Source organism: Aptenodytes patagonicus, chromosome W (genome assembly GCF_965638725.1).
Source record: "Aptenodytes patagonicus chromosome W, bAptPat1.pri.cur, whole genome shotgun sequence".
Classification (NCBI taxonomy): domain Eukaryota; kingdom Metazoa; phylum Chordata; class Aves; order Sphenisciformes; family Spheniscidae; genus Aptenodytes; species Aptenodytes patagonicus.
Genome location: NC_134981.1, coordinates 16,031,908 through 16,051,463, shown reverse-complemented (window position 1 = coordinate 16,051,463; position 19,556 = coordinate 16,031,908).

The window sequence follows — 19,556 nt, the reverse complement described above, 5'->3', positions numbered from 1 at the left end:
TGCTATATGTCTCTATGTTCTGTATGTCTCTCTATGCCGCCCATCAATCTGTTCTATATGCTATACAGTATAGAACCAGGGAGAATTGAATGTAAATAAGCAAATCCATTTATTTCCTAAACTTCTGCTTACTTTTAAAATTTTATTCTGATCAACTAAAGTACTGTTTGACCTGCTCAACCTCTCTTTCCTTGTTTATCATGGGCAGCTGCCAGGGTGGAGCCGTTTCCTTCTGAACAGACATCTATTTCCCTGTGATAATTGCCCGTTTGGGATAGCATGAGTTAGTGCAAACAACTGCCTGTGAGAGAAATAGGATCCCATTTTGTATTATAATGTGCACCATTAAACAAAAAAAGGCCGATTTTAAAACTGTATATATTAATGCATTCTTTATTAACAGTTTCATTCTCAAATATGGGCATGTCAATTTGTGAGTTTTGCACTTTTTTTATTAACTTCCAAGTAGAGACTTCTATGAAAAGCATCAGTCTTAAATACAGCCAGTGCTGGAAGCCATCTGTTATACTTTAATAAGAAATAGGAAGATTTCAGTCTGAAGTTACATTTATTTTTTTAATCATAGAATATCTCAAGTAGGAGGGGACCCATAAGGATCATCGAGTCCAACTCCCTGCTCCTCGCAGGACTACCTAAAACTAAACCATATGACTAAGAGCGTCGTCCAGACGCCCCTTGAACTCTGACAGGCTTGGTGCCGTGACCACTTCCCTGGGGAGCCTGTTCCAGGGACCGACCACCCTCTCAGTGAAGAACCTTTTCCTAAGGTCCAATCTGAACTTCCCCTGACGCAGCTTCATTCCATTTCCTCGTGTCCTATCGCTGGTCACCAGAGAGAGGAGATCAGCACCTCCCCCTCCGCTGCCCCCCTTGAGGAAGTTGTAGACTGCGATGAGGTCACCCCTCAGCCTTCTCTTCTCCAAGCTGAACAAACCAAGTGACCTCAGCCGCTCCTCATAAGTCTTGCCCTTGAGGCCTTTCACCATCTTGGTCGCCCTCCTCTGGACACACTCTAATAGTTTGATGTCCTTCTTATATTGAGGCGCCCAAAACTGCACACAGTACTTGAGGTGGGGCCGCACCAGTGCAGTGTAGAGTGGGACAATCACCTCCCTCGACTGGCGAGCTATGCTGTGCTCGATGCACCCCAGGACACGGTTGGCCCTTTTGGCTGCCAGGGCACGCTGTTGACTCATATTCAACCTGCCATCAACCCAAACCCCCAGACCTCTTTCCGCGGGGCTGCTCTCCAGCCTCTCGTCCCCCAATTTGTATGTATAACCAGGATTACCCCGTCCCAGGTGGAGGATCCGGCACTTGCTCTTGCTAAATTTCACACGGTTGGTGATTGCCCAGCTCTCTAGTCTATCCAAATCTCTCTGTAAGGCCTCTCTACCCTCGAGGGAGTCCACAGCTCCTCCTAGTTTAGTATCATCAGAAAGCTTACTTAAGGTACATTCGATTCCTGCGTCCAGATCGTTTATAAAAACATTAAAGAGCACTGGCCCTAAAATTGAGCCCCGGGGAACCCGACTGGTGACTGGCCGCCAGCCTGATGTAACCCCATTTACTATAACCCTTTGAGCCCGAACCATCAGCCAATTGCTCACCCAACGTATTATGGACTTGTCTAGCTGTGTGCTGGACAGTTTATCCAGAAGGATACTGTGAGAGACAGCATCAAAAGCTTTGCTAAAATCCAAAACCACCACATCTACTGGCTTCCCCTGGTCAACTAGATGGGTGACCTTGTCGTAAAAGGAAATTAAGTTAGTTAAGCAGGACTTTCCCCTCGTGAACCCGTGCTGGCTATGACCAATGACTGCGTTGTCTCTCAAGTGTTTTTCAGTAACTCCCAGAATGACCTTCTCCATAATTTTACGAGGCACTGAAGTGAGACTGACAGGCCTGTAATTACCAGGGTCTTCCTTCTTACCCTTCTTGAAAATTGGGACAACATTCGCCAGCTTCCAGTCGACTGGGACCTTTCCAGACTCCCAAGACCGTTGAAAAATAATGGAGAGAGGTCCCGCAATGACATCGGCCCACTCTTTCAGTACCCTGGGATGAATCCCATTGGGCCCCACAGATTTATGTGCATCCAGCTGGAGCAGCAAGTCTCGAACGAGTTCAGGGTTGGCTGGGAGTTTATCATCCCCCCAGTCCACGGTCTTCCAACACAGGGCTCTGGGGGTCCCAGGGCCCATCATTGGTGTTAAAGACAGAGGCAAAGAAGGCATTAAACGTCTTTGCTTTGTCTACGTCCCTATTTGTGAGGTGACCGACCTCATCAAGTAACGGACCAATGTTATCTCTGATCCTCCTTTTGCTGTTAACACATTTTAAAAAGCCCTTTTTGTTGTCCTTCACAGTGCTGGCCAGCTTGAACTCTAATTGAGCTTTGGCCACACGAATTTTCTCCCTATAGTGGCGAACAGCATCTCTGTAGTCCTCCTGTGTTGCCTGTCCTTGCTTCCAATGTCCATACACTTTCCTTTTCCACCTAAGTTCTATAAGAAGATCCCTGCTCAGCCAAGTCGTCCTTCTGCCCTGCTTGCTTGACTTCTGACACTTTGGAATTGCTTGCTCCTGTGCTCTTAAGAGATGGCTCTTAAAAAGTGACCATCATTCATGGACCCCAATATCTTCAAAAGCAGATTCCCAGGGGACCTTACTAACTAGCTCCTTCAGCAGCCCAAAGTCTGCTCTCCCCATATCCAGGGTCGAAGTTTTGCTGGCAGTTTTTCTCCTATCGCCAACGATTTGAAACTCAACTACTTCGTGGTCACTGTGACCAAGACAGCCACCAATCACCACTTTGCCCACGAGCCCCTCTCTGCTTACAAATGACAAATCTAGGAGGGCACCTTTCCTAGTCGGCTCCCTTAGTACCTGCACCAAGAAGTTATCTTCAACATGCTTCAGAAATTTCCTGGACCTGTTTGTGTCTGCTGTATGATATTCCCAGTTGATGTCTGGGAAGTTAAAATCACCCATAAGGACAAGGGCAGCTGATCTAGAGATATCCCTTAATTCCTTGTAGAATAATTCATCGGTGTCGTCGTCCTGGCTGGGTGGTCGATAGTAGACTCCCACAACATCTGCTTTATTTGCTTTCCCTTTCATCCTTACCCAGAGGCTCTCAATCATGTCGTCGCCAACTGTAAGCGCCATACAATCCAACCCCTCCCTTACATACAGCGCCACCCCCCTGCCTCGCCTGCCCTGCCTATCCCTCCTGAAGAGCCTATAACTGTCCATCATGGCACCCCAGTCACAGGGCTCATCCCACCAGGTTTCGCTTATGCCAGTGATGTCATAGCTCTGGGACTGGGCCAAAGCTTCTAGCTCCTCTTGTATATTCCTCATGCTGCGCGCATTAGTATAGAGACATTTCAAATGCGCTCCAGTGTACTCAGCACATCATGGAGCAGACTGAAGCACCTCGCTAGCACGCTGTCCCTCAAACATTGGCGTGCTGTCCCATGGCTTATCACTAGCGAGCCTGGTTTTATCCCTCTCCCCCTTCAAATCTAGTTTAAAGCTCTTTCAATGAACCCTGCTAACTCTTGCGCAAAGATCCTTTTCCCCCTTTGAGACAGGCGTACCCCGTCTGTCGCCAGCAGGCCTGCTGTCATGTAGAGCGACCCATGATCAAAAAACCCAAAATTCTGCCGGTGACACCAGTCACGGAGCCAGGTATTGATCTGCTGGGTCTTCCTGTTTCTTCCAACATCATTCCCTGCAACTGGAAGGATAGAGGAAAACACTGCTTGTGCTCCTGATCCCTTAACCAGTCATCTGATCACTCCTTGGCTCGCCAGTCGCTGGCACTCCCGGGACAGTTTCTCCACAGCCGAGATGCAGGCCCGTAAGGAGGAAGAGACACTTTCTCCGTATTGCCGGAGTTGACCAGCCAATTCATCCACCGTTTGTCCCTCTCCATCTTTCCAAGTCATTACTGCCAATGAGTTGGCATATGATGATGGTGCACTCCGTACCAACTTCTGCCACATGGGTCGTGTGCACTTGACTTCATTTGGATCTTTGGATAACTGCTCATTGTCCAGGTTATCATAAATCACCTCCAGCATGGCTAATTCCCTCAGGTACTGGATACCTCTCTCCATGGTGGTCCACTTGCCTGGGTGACACAGAACATCTTCCTTGAAGGGATATCTTTCCTTCACGCCTGGCAGGAATCGCCTCCAAAGGCTGAGGGCTTGTGCCCCTTTTCCAATCGCTTTGTCAATGCCCCCTTCCCTAGAAAGGGATCCCAGCTGCTTGGCTTCCCTACCCTCTAATTCCTGGCTACTGGCCCCGTTATCCCAGCATCGGAGCAGCCAGGTGACAACGTGCTCGCCTGGACGACGGCTGAAATCTATTCGCATATCTCGCAGCTCACTCAGGGATAGGGGTCGGGTGGTTACCATCTCATTTATGGGTTCTGCCTCTTCCTCCTCCTGTTCTCGTGATGGCCCTGGTTCATCTTCACCCCTTACTAAACGAGTTGATTTTCTGGTGTATTTCTTCTTGTGTATAGGGGCGACTGATACCGGCACGGGTTGGTTCTCTGGTTTAGCCACAGTGCCTGTCGCCAGGTTTTGAGTAGCTGCAGTGCCTGTGGTGGGGGTTGGAGTAGCTGCAGTGCCTGTCAACGGGGTTTGAGTAGCCGCAGTGCCTGTCATGGGGGTTGATCTCTGGATGGTATTCTTAAATAATTGTTTAACATTAAACAAGATCACGACCTGAACCACATTCGGGAGACAGAGCAATAGGACCATGCTGGTTTGAACATCCCAAGGATATTCAGAATTCTCAAGAGCTGTTGTAGCTAGCCTGAAGGAGCAGGGGAAAGTGTGTGTCCCCATCTCCCCCATAGACTGGTTCCCTGAGGAGAAAAGGTAAAAGGTGTAATTATTACTAGTTTCCAAACAATGACTCCCGAGATATGGAGATGACGGCAACACTGAGTAGAAATACAGAAATACAAATACAGAAATTAGTCTCACGACCAAAAATTTTATCGCATCATAAACCAGTAGGGTTACACAGTGCAGCAAAATTATATCCTTGATCCAGCTCCCAGAGGTGATAGCACAACAGGGAGCATATACAGCAAGTAAGGCTTTACATAACACAACTTTGAGAGCCAGCACGACAACTTTGAGAGTAAATTAATCAACGTTGCGACCAGCGACTGTTAAACCAATATGATGAATGCTTATAACAAATTTGCCTTGACACGCTCTGTTCAGATCTGTCGTTATCTCAACCCTTCGTGCCCCACGTTGGGCGCCAAAAGGACTGTTGTGGTTTAACCCGGCAGGCAGCTAAACACCACACAGTGGGATGGGGGAGAGAATCGGAAAAAAAAAAGTAAAACTCGTGGGTTGAGATAAAGACAGTTTAATAGGACAGAAAAGGAAGGGAAAATAATAATAATGATAAAAGAATATACAAAGTAAGTGATGCACAATGAATTGCTCACCACCCGCCAACCGATGCCCAGCCAGTTCCCGAGCAGCATTCACCCTGCCCCCCCGGCTAACTCCCCCCAGTTTATATACTGAGCATGTCGTCACATGGTATGGAATATCCCTTTGGCCAGTTTGGGTCAGCTGTCCTGGCTTTGCCCGCTCCCAGCTTCTCGCTGGCAGGGTATGAGAAGCTGTCCTGGTTTCGGCAGGGATAGAGTTAATGTCCTTCCTAGTAGCTGGTACAATGCTGTGTTTTGGATTTAGGATGAGAACAAAGTTGATAACACACCGATGTTTTAGTTGTTGCTAGGTAATGCTTACACTAGCCAAGGACTTTTAGTTTCCCATGCTCTACCGACTGAGAAGGCTGGAGGTGCACAAGAAGCTGGGAGGGGGCACAGCCAAACTGGCCAAAGAAACATTCCATACCATGTGACGTCATGCTCAGTACATAAACTGGGGAAAGCTGGCCGGGGGGGGCCGCTGCTCGGGGACTGGCTGAGCATCGGTCGGCGGGTGGTGAGCAATTGCACTGTGCATCACTTGCTTTGTGTATTATTATTATTATCATATTATTATTATTATTTTATTTCAATTATTAAACTGTTTTTATCTCAACCCACGAGTTTTTGTCACTTGTGCTCTTCCAATTCTCTCCCCCATCCTACCGGGGGTGGGGGGAGTGAGCGAGCGGCTGCGTGGTGCTCAGTTGCCGACTGAGGTTAAACCACGACAGTCCTTTTTGGTGCCCAACGTGGGGCTCGAAGGGTTTAGGACAATAACAGATTAACCGGAGTGTATTTAGGAACTTATATCTGTTAATAGTTGTGGGTCACAATGTTGGTTTCTCTGTTCTCGATATTGATTTGTCTAATCTGCATCGTGCTCCTTTTTTTGCTGTACATGTTAGAGATTGGTGTTGGTTTTTGCAGTTTGCTGTGGTCTGCAGTGATTGGTGATGTCTCATTTGTGAGGTTTGTTTTTAGAACATTGACCTTGACCTTAGTGTGGTATGTAAGTTTCGCAATGAAGCTGTTACTGTACCACGGATACCATTTCGTGGAGACAACTAGCAATTACAGTGACTTTTCTGAGAGGTTTTTTACGGAGGAAATACAGAATGGCAGTGTCACTACCTTCTTCTATGATGTTTCCTCCTTCATTACAGTAACTTTTCAGTATTTTGAACAGCCTTGGGTAGTTAAGATACTTCTATTGGTACTTCTTGGGAATATTGTTTCAGTTTTGTCTAAAGTTGATAAGCAATTTAAGAATATCATCCAGAGATCTGCCCCAAGGCTGAATAGTTATGAGTGGCAGGGTGTGTGGGATAAGATGGGCAAGTACCTAGGCCAATGGGCACCCCCAGTGTTTTGGAACCTCACCCCTGAGCAAGTGCAGAATCCTGAAAAGTTAGTAGAACATTTGGACAAAGTATGCTGTCACCCTGGCAACTCCAGAGAGATGCAGATCATTGCAACGTGCTGGGGCCTGGGCCATGCCTACCGAGCCCTGTTCAACACCATTCAGTACCCTCAAAGGGAAGAGAAGGTCTCTGGATCTGACGGTAAAACGACACGCACTGCGGCCACTCCGACCCATCATTCCCTGCAACTGGAAGGATAGAGGAAAACACTACTTGTGCTCCTGATCCCTTAACCAGTCGTCCCAAGGCCCTGAAGTCTCTTTAGATCGCCCTTGGACTTCTTATTGCAACTTCATCGCTGCCTACATGAAAAAGCAATAAGAGATAATAATCCGAGGGCCAGACTAGGGTAGGAAGTTTTCTCTTCACATCTTCCACCCGGGCCCCAGGGAGGCAGCACACTTCCCTAAGAAGTGGGTCAGGTCAGCATATTGGGCCTTCTATTCCCCTCAAAATAGAGTATCCTATGACAATAACTTGTCTTTTTTTTCTTAATGGAAGCAGTTTTGATGCGGGGCATACGCTGACTTAACCTTGGCAACACCTCCAACCTAGATGGATCATTATCCTCATCATTGTTTGGTTCCACTTGCAGAGCCTCATACCTATTGTACAAGGGCACCTGGGAAGGTGAGGTAGTCATAGAAGAGATGTGCCTGCTGCGCCGGGCAGGAACTTGTTGCCATTCCCCCCTATCCCTTAAGTCACCACGTTCTGCTGGGTGAAGAGAGGATAGGGAATCCTCTGAATCATGTGTCCTGTCTGCCTGACAGGCCTGTCCCAGGGAAAGTTGGGTGCAATTCCAGTAGTCTCTCTCCCTCTCAGACTCCCTGATACTCCTCAACATACTCACCTCCTCCCGGAACTCTGCCACTAAGCTGAGGAGTTCCTCTACCTGAGTGTGCCTCCCACAGGTGTACTCACTACTGCCGTCCAGTTCTGGCATAAGAGTAGGGCACACCCTGCAGCCTGACACCTGGATAGCAGCGTGTTCCCATCAGAGAGCTGTCTGGGAAGTTGTGTCAGCTGCGGCAGGTGCAGAGTTTAGAGAGGACATAACCTTCTGCCGGGTAGATATCATTGCTCCCTGGCCGAGCCGGCAGTTACAGTGCCCTTCCTAGTTGCTAGCGCTCCCTAGGGGTTTCTTTTATAGGTGTGGGGGCTTGGCTGCGGTTGATCCTGGCCCCGCCCAGGTCTCATCAGCCACTCTCATGCAAGCTGCTGCCCTCTGGCAGGTCTCTTCGCTCCCCTGAGGTTTCCCCGGTTCAGGAAACCCCTGTACACCACGCTAGAGCGCTCTGCTGTGGATCGTGCCGGCACTGGAGCTGCTCGCCTTGGCGACTGAGTTTTAAGGAGCTGTGGTGGAAAATGTTGCCAGTATAACTGTTTACTTGTGGTAACGAGACTAATTTATGCAGGGGCTCTTTACACTAGCAAGCTGGGTGCATGGTAGGGCTTTTATCAATATGGCTAATTCAAGCCTGTGCCCTAATGGTGTAGTTACATTGTCACAAAATAAACTCTTTTATGCTTGAAGCTTTCACTCTGAAATAAGTTTTCCTACTGCAGATATAGGAGCCTCCAAGGTATCACTTTGTTGAGGACTCGCATAACTAGAGATGATCCTCACTCTCACAAATCAGATTAGGGTTCCCTTCTAACACACTGGGTCAGCATTTTAGCCCTGTATTGGGTTTAGATGTCAAGGGTGGGGTTTTTTTGGGGGGGGGGCGCAGAGGTGGCCTCTGTGAGAAGAGACCAGGGACTGCCCCTGTGTTGGACCAGTTACAGACCTACTGTTACCATAAGTCGGCAAATTAAAACTCTCTAAGATTCAATTTGGAGTTTTAGAAAGCAGGCATTCTTTATTGCAGCGCCGGGCGCACAGGGGATCGCTCCACCTAGTGTGCGCACCAAGCTGCTCAACTATAGGAGTTATGTACAATCAGAATATACATATTCATTAGATTTCCGAGAAATGATTAACATATTCATGTTACTTCTTGGAACTCATCAACATATGTAAAAGTCTTTAACGCATGCGCTCTTATGTTCATTGGTGGTCTCTCAGGGTCCTCTGGTGGTCATCGATAGTCTTCCTCACCGTGTCCGCTAGCTGAACTCAGTCTTTTCACCTGCACAGTTTGTCTTTTGGCCCAGTTGCACTAACTAGCTGATTTCAGCATAACTTCCTTATCTATTCCACCCCTGTACACAGAGTTTCAAGGCTTCCTTTTATCTATGGAATGTCCAGTCTATCTATCCACGGAACATTTAGCTACTTTGTTTCGACAGAGAACCATATGTCTCCTTAGTATTTCTTTATATTCGGTATCACTACCACAGGCCAAAGCTGAGCCAATCGGCAAAGTTGGTGGCACTTCTGTGAAAACATATTTAAGTAAGGGCAAAATGCCACACAGCAGTGTGAGAGGAGTGAGGAAAAAAAGTGTCACAAACAATCCTGCAAACACCAAGGTCAGTGAAGGAGGGGGAGGGGGTGCTCCAGGTGCTAGAGCAGAGATTCCTCTGCAGCCCATGGAGAGGACTGCAGTGAAGATATCCACACTGCAGTCTGTGGAGGACCCCACGCCGAAGCATTTGGATATTTCCTGAAGAAATTGTGGCCCATGGAGACCCCACTCAGGATCAGGCTCTCCTGTCAGGAACTGTGGCCCATGGAGGATCCATGCAGGAGCGGGTTTATCCTGAAGGACTGCAGCCCGTGGAGAGGACCCATGCAGGAGCAGGTTTATCCTGAAGGACTGCAGCCTGTGGAGAGGACCCATGCTGGAACAGGGGGAAAGTGTGAGGAGGAAGGAGCGGCAGAGAGGAACTGATATGAACTGACTGTAACCCCCCAACCCTCTCCCTGCGCCGCTTGGCAGGGGGAGGAGGTAGAGGAGTTGGGAATGAAAGAGTGAAGTTGAGCCTGTGAAAAAAGCGGGGGTGGGGGGAAGGTGTTTTAATTTGCCTTTGTTTCTCACTATCCAAATATATTTTAATTAGTAATAAATTAATCTTCCCCAAGTTGAGTCTGTTTTGCCTGTGATGGTAATTGGTAAGTGATCTCCTTGTCTTTATCATGACCCATGATCTTTTTCATCTTTTTTTTTCTCCCCCTGCCCTGTTGAGGAGGAGGAATGAGAGAGCAGCTGGGTGGGTATCTGGCAGCCAGCCAAAAACAACCCACCACAAACTTTCATCTGAAAGTCAATAAAGTTCATAGTGGGACTACTGCATATAGACATCCTGATCTTGTGAATTACTCTGCCTGGAGCACTTACTTGTGAGCACCTTGGGATTGCTCTGCTATTTGCTCCCCAGGTGGAGGAGCACATGCAAAGTAACCAACCTCAATTCAGGTAGGCAATTTATACAATAGCCTGTAAATTGAGACAGTTGCTAGAGAAAAAGCAGTGAGGATCGTGAATGGGAACGAGTACCAGCTGTAGAGAAACCTGAGACCTGTACTGCTCTCTTATCTGTCTTTCTTGCTCTCTGCTTATTATAGCTGCTCTGGCCTGCTTGTTTCTCCTTTCCTGCTTGGAACTAGCAGAGAGAGTGGTTATGTCTGGTGTCCAGAAGCCACAATTGCAAGTCATTTCTGCAAGACAGCCTTATGTGTGACATCTCAGCTAATAATTTACAGGAGGTCATTAATGGGCTGCCAAGTGCCTGAGCATTACAGAAGAGGTATGATTTATCACAGCCCTGACAGTTGGGAGAAAAAGAAAAAGTAAGAAAAAGTTCAGAGGCAGGCAAATGTCAGCACTTGCAGCTTCTGGCTTAGAGAAGTGTACAGACTTCTAGGCGAGCAGGATTCTTTCTCTGGTAATTTAGGCTCAGCGTGCATTACAGAAATTTGTTTTTGTGTCATTATGCTTGGGTGCATCCCTAATATAGACAGGGTGTATTAGTGCTCTGTTTAAGTTTATAGCAAAACTAACAAATATTGTTAATGTTAATTTTAAGCAGCTTCACAAGTGTTATCCTGCTTACCTTCACTGGCTTTTTCTTGTCATTCAAAATGCCGTTTTCCACATGAAGAAAATTGTCTTCATTGAAATATTACTGAAACATTGCCTCAAGCCTAACTCTCATGCACTCATAAAGGTCAACACTTTGAGGAAAGTGATACTTAAAACACGAAAGTAGTTGGTCTTGCAGAGGATACTGATCAGATTGTTGATGACAGTCAATCTAGTAAAGCAGTGGAGATCTGGTATTCTGTTCTGCTGATCCAGTCAAGTGTTGATTAGCAACTCGAGGACAGCTGCCTGGATGGAAGTTTAACTCAAGCTGGACTAGTCCTGGTTTTGGTAACATAAGCTAACAGTATAGTGAGGAAAAAAACCTTTAATGTTTGTGCCATTTGTTATTTGTACCTGGGGGTACATAAGAGCTCGGATAGCTACACATTTTGAGAAAACATTTTCTAATTATAAAATGCTAACTGATTATATGAAAAACTTTGTCATTTCAGTTGTCCCCAGAAGTTGTTACTGGAACAATCACATACCATATGATAGACATGGGTTAGGGACATAGGTCACAAATCCCATCCAGGTTTTCCTAGTTTCTCTCCTCATCCAGTTGGGGATAGGAGTTTTCTGAAAGTGGTGATGTAATTCAAAAAGGAATGACTTCAGGGTACTCCTGTGGCCTCTATTATACAGCAAGTCATCCTAGATGGATTCTTAATCTATGAATCCACGAACATTTTCTTTGTTATAAATGTCCCTGTGAAACCAGGACATGCTAGCTCGGGGACATAATTAACAATATTTCTCAATTATCTAGTTGCTAAATATATTCTCTTGAGGTGGAAACAGACACCTAGCTGCCACTTTAAGTATCTAGGAGCTTTGACAGAAGGTGCTGATGAATTGAGCTGTGGCAGGTTGACATTGCTGTCCCAGCAGTCTGCCTCATTGCTCTGCCACAGATTACTGTACATGTTGCATAGTTAGCAGCAGTTAATTAGCTGCTCTGATACAAAGCCCTGTCTTAGCTTACGTGGCCTCTTATGGGGAATCTGAGCTAAACCACTGACCTGCAGCATGCAGTAGCTGAAGTATTCCAATCTGTCAACTTAGCCATAGGGCACAAGGGGGAAATTTGACCCTGAAGTGATTAAGAAGGAAAAGCTTACCTATTTAGTGAAGGACTTGAGAAACCCAGCCTTTTTGGCTCCTTAGGGAAAAACATGGAGAACAGAAATTTGATAAGGTGTTCAGTCTAACAGACTGGAAGAACAGAATATAGAAGCTCCATGTTGAAGCTAAACTGATATGAGGCATTATTTTCTGCTTGGTTTTCGAAATATGTGATACTTAAACGATTTGGCTTCTTGTCTGTTGTTGATATTTTTTTAAGCCAATGGCCAGTTTCAGCCAAATTTGTCAAAGGGATAGAGAAATATTAAGTTCCTAAAGGTTTTGTAGTGTCGCATACACTACTTGTCACCCTGCCAAATGGAGAGAGTATTGCAAGTAATGGTGGTAATGTCTTCAATCAGTGATGTATACTTCTCCCTAATTTTCTTTCAAAGCCATGAAGCCAGCTTGTGAGTCACACTGAGATCTTCCAGTTGCTAGATGCCTATGGCTCTGTAAGTAGGTACGGATACAAGTTGTGTGTCTCCCAACTCCATTGGGCTGCTTAGAATCCAGCACTGAAGTGAGTCCTATCAACTACCTAAATTGATGTTTTCCCTCTCTGTTTGGATATTGTTGAGCGCTTCCTGAGCATGCCCAAAAGGTCTCTTTTTGCCAGTGAAGTCTCTGTCAGACCTGAGAATGTTTCTGACAAGCTAGCACTGAAATGAGGAGCAGCTGAGGGAACTGGGGTTGTTTAGCCTGGAGAAAAGGAGGCTCAGGGGAGACCTTATCGCTCTCTACAACTACCTGAAAGGAGGTTGTAACTAGGTGGGTGACGGTCTCTTCTCCCAAGTAACAAGTGATAGGACAAGAGGAAACGGCCTCAAGTTGCACCAGGGGAAGTTTAGATTGGATATTAGGAAAAATTTCTTCACCAAAAGGGTTGTCAAGCACTGGAACAGGCTGCTCAGGGTTGAGTCACCATCCCTGGAGGTATTCAAAAGACGTGTAGACATGGCGCTTAGGGACATGGTTTAGTGGTGGACTTGGCAGTGTTAGGTTTACGGTTGGACTCGATGATCTTAAGGGTCTTTTCCAACCTAAATGATTCTATGAAATAGCCTATTTAGGCCTTTATGGCATTAAGTTCAGTTCTAGAAAGCACTGCACAGTGGCAGTACTCTCTCCATCCAGTCTTACTTCTTATTATCAAAGTATAATTCAACAGCTGATCTCCTCAAATGAGGGGTGGGGTTTTTTCCCCTTGAGAGATAGTCATGTCAAGTTTCATTATTTTCTTATAAATGTACCACTACGTGCAGAGGAGAACGAAGTATATCATCTGGCCCAATTCAACATTCATTCTCACTCTCCTAGGACAGTGCTGTAGAAACAGTTTTTGCTCCTCAGACTTTTCAGTAGTCATTGATTTCTTGGAACACTAATAAACAGTCAAAATTTGAATCTGTAATAAACGTCTTGTTTTGTTCCACTCTTTCTGGGAGTGTCCTTAGTTTTCATGAGTGAATTCCAACACTAACCTGTAAGGGTATACTTCCCTGTTGTGTTTTCTTCAGCAGGAAAACCAGTTCCTGCCCTTCCTGACTCATGGCCACTTGTTCCCGCTCCCAAAACTCAGTTTACTGCTCCATCATTTGTGCCAGTGCCAATATTTGTGTGAATATACTGCAAAAGAGGTCACTGAAACTACCAGGACTTCTAAAACAAAGTGATTTTGCTTTGGGCACAATTAAAATGTGCAATAGAATAAAATAAAATAAACAAAAATAGGTAAGTATAACATTATCAGAGCCAAGGAAAGTTCCAGCTTAGCATACATGCTTTAGTTTGAGATGTGCGTTGCAGAGAAAGCTTGCAGATCTAGCTATTCTTTGCATCCTTTTCTTCATGTGGGAAAAGGGGCTGATGTGTACAGAGATATTATAGTGATGTTGTTATAGGAAATCTCAACACCAGCTGATAAAGAGAGTATGTATCTCATAGGAGCATTCTGAGTAAATCTGAAATACCTGTATTGGGTTTACGTGGCAAGGTTTTGGTAGCGGCCAAAGCTGAGCCAATCAGTGATACTGGTAGTGCCTCTGTGATAACATATTTAAGAAAGGGTAAAAAATGCTGTGCAACAGCAGCTGGGAGAGAGGAGTGAGAATATGTGAGAGGAAAAACAACTATGCAGACACCAAGGTCAGTGAAGAAGGGGGGGAGGGGGGTGCTCCAGGCACCGGAGCAGAGATTCCCCTGCAGTCCGTGGAGAAGACCATAGTGAAACAGCCCATGGAGGACCACATCGGAGGAGGTGGATATGCCCCAAATGAAGCTGTAGCCTGTGGAGAGCCCACGCTGGAGCAGGTTTGCTAGCAGGACCTGTGACCCTGCGGGGGACCCACGCTGGACCAGTATGTTCCTGAAGGACTGCACCCTGTGGAACGGACCCATGCTGGAGAAGTTCGTGAAGGACTCTCTCCCGTGGGAGGGACCCCACGCTGGAACAGGGGAACAGCATGAGGTGGAAGGAGCGGCAGAGACAAAGCGTTATGAACTGACCGCATCCTCCATCCCCCTGCACCACTCGTGGGGGAGGAGGTAGAAGAGTCAGGAGTGAAGTTGAGCAAGAGAAGAAGGGAGGGGTGGGGGGGAAGGTGTTTTTAGTTTTGTTCTTATTTCTCATTATCCTATTCTGTTACAATTAATTTGCAAGAAATTAAATTGATCTTCCCCAAGTCGAGTCTGTTTTGCCCGTGATGGTAATTGGTGAGTGATCTCCCTGTCCTTATCTCGACCCACAAGCTTTTTCATTGTATGTTCTCCCCCTGTCCTGTTGAGGAGAGGGAGTGATAGAGCAGCTTGGTGGCACCTGACAGCCAGACAAGGTTTACCCACCACATCAGGATATGCTTTAAATTTTGAACTGCCTCTTGTCAAGCCACATTGCCTGTTTTTAGTTCTCTCTTGCATTTTTCTTTCTCAGTATAAATGTTATGTGTTAAGCCTTAATTACAATATTTTCCTGGGAGAGGTTTAGGATATTGCTACCCTCTCGGAAACACATCCATTTGCTTTCCATGGCTTCCTACACTATGAACCTTCATAGCTGTATCTTGTTCATTCATCTCTGCCATATCCTATTCTCTTAAACTTAAGTCTTACTAGAGGGTGCTAACAACAGAATAGTATAATTAAACTGCAGATTACTATAGGGTGAATAGTTGCGAAACATGCATTTTTACTATTTATCTGCCACACCGAGCCAGCAAAAACAAAGCTCAGAATAACAAACCAATTAACTGACTGTCATAAGGCAGCTACTTTACATTATTTCAAGCTTAGGCACATTTGCTTATGTTAGACATATCTCTGGGTGAGGCTCTTTTGTCCGTATATCACACAAAGTCCAGGTTGTTTCAATAATACCAAGAGGGAAGGATCATAAAAGATTATTTTCTGTCCCATTCAGTCTGTGGTTACAGGTGGAAGCTATTTTCCCTTGCAAAGGGGAAATCTACTCCATCCACACAAGGCCCACTAGGTTTGGGCTCTAGGTGAGCAGAATGTGAAATTTCCAGCCCTCTGTGTTAAAGCACATGGTTGCTGGGAAACTCTTTTGTGGCTGGTATTTTATTCTATATGCAGGAAAAGTGTCTGTAGCCCACCAGTTGCCCATGATATTTGAAACACTGGAGTTGGATAAAGGTAGTTCAGTGACTCCTCTCTTTGCTAACTCTTCCTATGTTGCTGTGGGGATTTTGGTGGGATGAAGTGTCCACAGTGGCATGCTGTCTGTCCAGTACAGGTGACTTGTTTTCTTTCTCCAGTATCAAAAGAACTGTTAGGAAGCTCAGAAGTACTTAGAAGTTTTGTTCAGACAGAGTAGAAATTTCAGTTCATCCTAAAATGTATACATTAATCTTCCCATTGCAACCAGCAATTTGTTAGTATCTTCCACATTTGCTCTTTCAGCCCTGCTGTGTGCCTCTAAAATCCTGCTGAAGAGATTAGCAATGCTGAAAACACTCAACTCGCTACCCAGCACTTTGTTTTTTGACAGGGACTACTCAAAGTTCAAGATTTACCCTGTCTTATCAGTGCTAGTTGTTGAGCTGATGGAGAATATATAAGTAGCAGTGATGTAGCAAATTGAGGTCTGCACTGAAAAGTATCACTGAGCTGCGAGAAACAGAGACCCAGCAATAGGTATAGTCAGAATGGATCAGTGCAGCGCACATTTATTTAGGAAGCCCTGAGTTTGGCTGGAAGGGTTCACACTGCATGGTAGGGCTCTTCCTTCTTCAGAGGCTTACACCACATTGGATTCATGTGGTAGAGATCCACCGGGAACCAAATCTTCTAGAAAGAGTGGGCAACAAGTCACCATGGAATAGAGCAGAAGATGGGTACAAAATTCAGCCTCCCCTTCCTTCAAGCCTCCACCTTCTGCTGCAGAGCTAGTTATGTATCAGTGCTCACAGGATATCCCTCAAGCATGGAAGAGGGGGAAAAACTAACCTCTAACCAGGCACATTTCCTGGCAGTAAAGTCAGATGTGGGCATATGCCTGGTTCTGAGTCCATCACCCATGATAGGCGATCACTGGTGAAGGTTAGGCCTTTACTAGCTCTTACCATGCTTGAAACTTGAACAATGCTTGGCCACAGTTTTTGGTTTGCAATCCATATACATGGCTGTAGCATGCTTTAGAATAAAAAAATAGCTGAGACCACACATATCCTATTATGGTATATGCATACTTATTTTAGCTATCATGTATGTTTGAAGTAAACAGTGTCATGTTACTTCCATCACTCCAGAGCACCCTGGGAGCATTCTGAAGCTGAGTCAAATCCCATCATGCTGCTGTCCTGCAAGATCAAAATTTGTGACAAATCAGAAAAAAACCACTAACTCTTCCTGTTTAGCTGCACTGCTCAGTGTGTTGAGGATGCAGAGCCAAGGTTTTACCCTGTCTTTACACATGTGCTTTTGTGAGGAAAAACAAATCATAAGTATACAGTGTGCATTTCTTTTTAGGTCTTTGAACCCAGCCTGTAGTTATTCAGGGCTTTAAATGTGATTCTTGGCAAATAATCCAGTTATATCTAATTACTTAATTACACATATTGACTGACTAGTTCTTAGGTGCATATGATTGGTGGGGCAATATCACTGATAATGGACTGGGCTGCAGTAAAATATTAATTTGAATGGGAAGACCTGAAGTGACAGGGCTGTGATGTGACCTGACAGAGCCATGAAATGGTAAAATGACAGTTTTACTGATGGGAACAGTGTTACAGCAATTCCTGTTCATTATGAGCCATAAATCGGATTTTAAATGGATGGCCATAACATAGTTCATTCAAACTATTCAGACTTGAATGTCCAACATTTCCAGTGCTGCATGTGACAGAACCTCAAAGTAAGGTATGTATTTCAAGCAGCAGTAGATGTGAATTTCTTTAATACATATAAGATTATTTTTTGAGCTCAGTTTCAGTGTTTCTATTGCCAATAGCATATTCATCAGCCTTGCTGAGGACTAAATCAATTTGGGTCTAAAATAAATGGTGTTCCTCACATTCTTTGAGACAAGCTGGCCTGGTGACTACTACAGCGAGGAAAGAAAGTAATTTTCTTCTGTGTAATCATTCACGGACAATATGTTCCACACTGACAGGGGAAGATCAATGCTAAGAATTGCCAGTCAAAAAAATCTTCATTCTTTCTGTGAAATTTGCTTTTCACAAAAAGTAAAGCTGCAAAGTTTTACTGTTTGCAAAATATTTTCTGCTGAAATGTTTCTGTTTTAAAACACAAATACCAAAAGCCAAAAAACAAAAACAGTTTTCTCAACACACAAAACCTGAGCAATTTTTTTCTTATTTTCTATGGTTTCATGGGAACAAAAAGCTCCAGAAAATGCTGACTAAAATAAAACAATTCCACAAACTATTTTCTCAAAAAAACCCTAACATTTGATGGATGCTGTTGATTAGTTCTGCTTTTGAGGAACTTTTTGAGCAAAGAGAAGCTGAGAGGAAAAATCTTTCTGCTTCCCAGCCTGCTACAAGGGTGTGATATTTAGACTTTGTCCAGATGGTGCCTCCATCAGGCAAAGAAAGCAAAGCTGTGCCCTGTTCTGAGGGCAGTGGTACACAAGCTGAATAGTGGTGAAGCAATACAGAAAGGACACCCTATGTATGTATCAGTCAAGGTGTTATTACACCAATGAAGACACCGTGAGTCAGGAACATGTTTCAGATAGATGATAACTGAGTACCCAAGAAACTCCTATTTGGCAAGTTAAAGTATGGAGTAGCAATTGTCCCAATGTACTATGTCAAAGGATACATGGTAACAGTCATTATAGAAACTTATGTTAAAAAGAATGCTTTATGTAACTCAGTTCATAATTTGATCTCATTCAAATTCGCACAGCAAGCTCACTACCCTGGCCTTCAGGAGAGCAGGCTTTGGCCTCTTCAGGGATCTGCTTGGTAGAGTGCCATGGGACAAAGCCCTGGAGGGAAGAGGGGCCCAAGAAAGCTGGGTAATAGTCAAGGCTCACCTCCTCCAAGCTCAGGAGCGATGCATCCCAACAAAGAGGAAGTCAGGCAAAAACGCCAGGAGGCCTGCATGGATGAACAAGGAGCTCCTGGGCAAACTCCAACACAAAAAGGAAGCCTACAGAGGGTGGAAGCAAGGACAGGTAGCCTGGGAGGAATACAGAGAAATTGTCCGAGCAGCCAGGGATCAGGTTAGGAAAGCTAAAGCCCCGATAGAAATAAATCCGGCCAGGGACGTCAAGGGCAACAAGAAAAGATTCTATAGGTACGTCGGGGATAAAAGGAAGACGAGGGAAAATGTGAGCCCTCTCCAGAATGAAACGGGAGACCTGGTTACCCGGGACACGGAGAAGGCGGAGGTACTCAATGACTTTTTTGCCTCGGTCTTCACTGGCAAGCACTCAAGCCTCACCGCCCAAGACGCAGAAGGCAAAGGCAGGGACTGGGAGAATGAAGAGCCGCCCACTGTGGGAGAAGATCAGGTTCGAGACCATCTAAGGCACCTGAAGGTGCACAAGTCCATGGGACCCGATGAGATCCATCCGCGGGTCCTGAAGGAACTGGCGGATGAAGTTGCTAAGCCACTATCCATCGTATTTGAGAAGCCACGGCAGTCCGGTGAAGTTCCCACTGACTGGAAAAGGGGAAACATAACCCCCATTTTTAAAAAGGGAAAAAAGGAAGACCCGGGGAACTACAGGCCAGTCAGTCTCACCTCTGTGCCTGGGAAGATCATGGAACAGATCCTCCTGGAAGCTATGCTAAGGCACGTGGAGGACAGGGAGGTGATTCGAGACAGCCAGCATGGCTTCACCAAGGGCAAGTCCTGCCTGACTAACCTAGTGGCCTTCTAGGATGGAGTGACTACATCAGTGGACACGGGAAGGGCTACAGATGTCGTCTGTCTGGACCTCTGTAAGGCCTTTGACACGGTCCCCCCCAACAT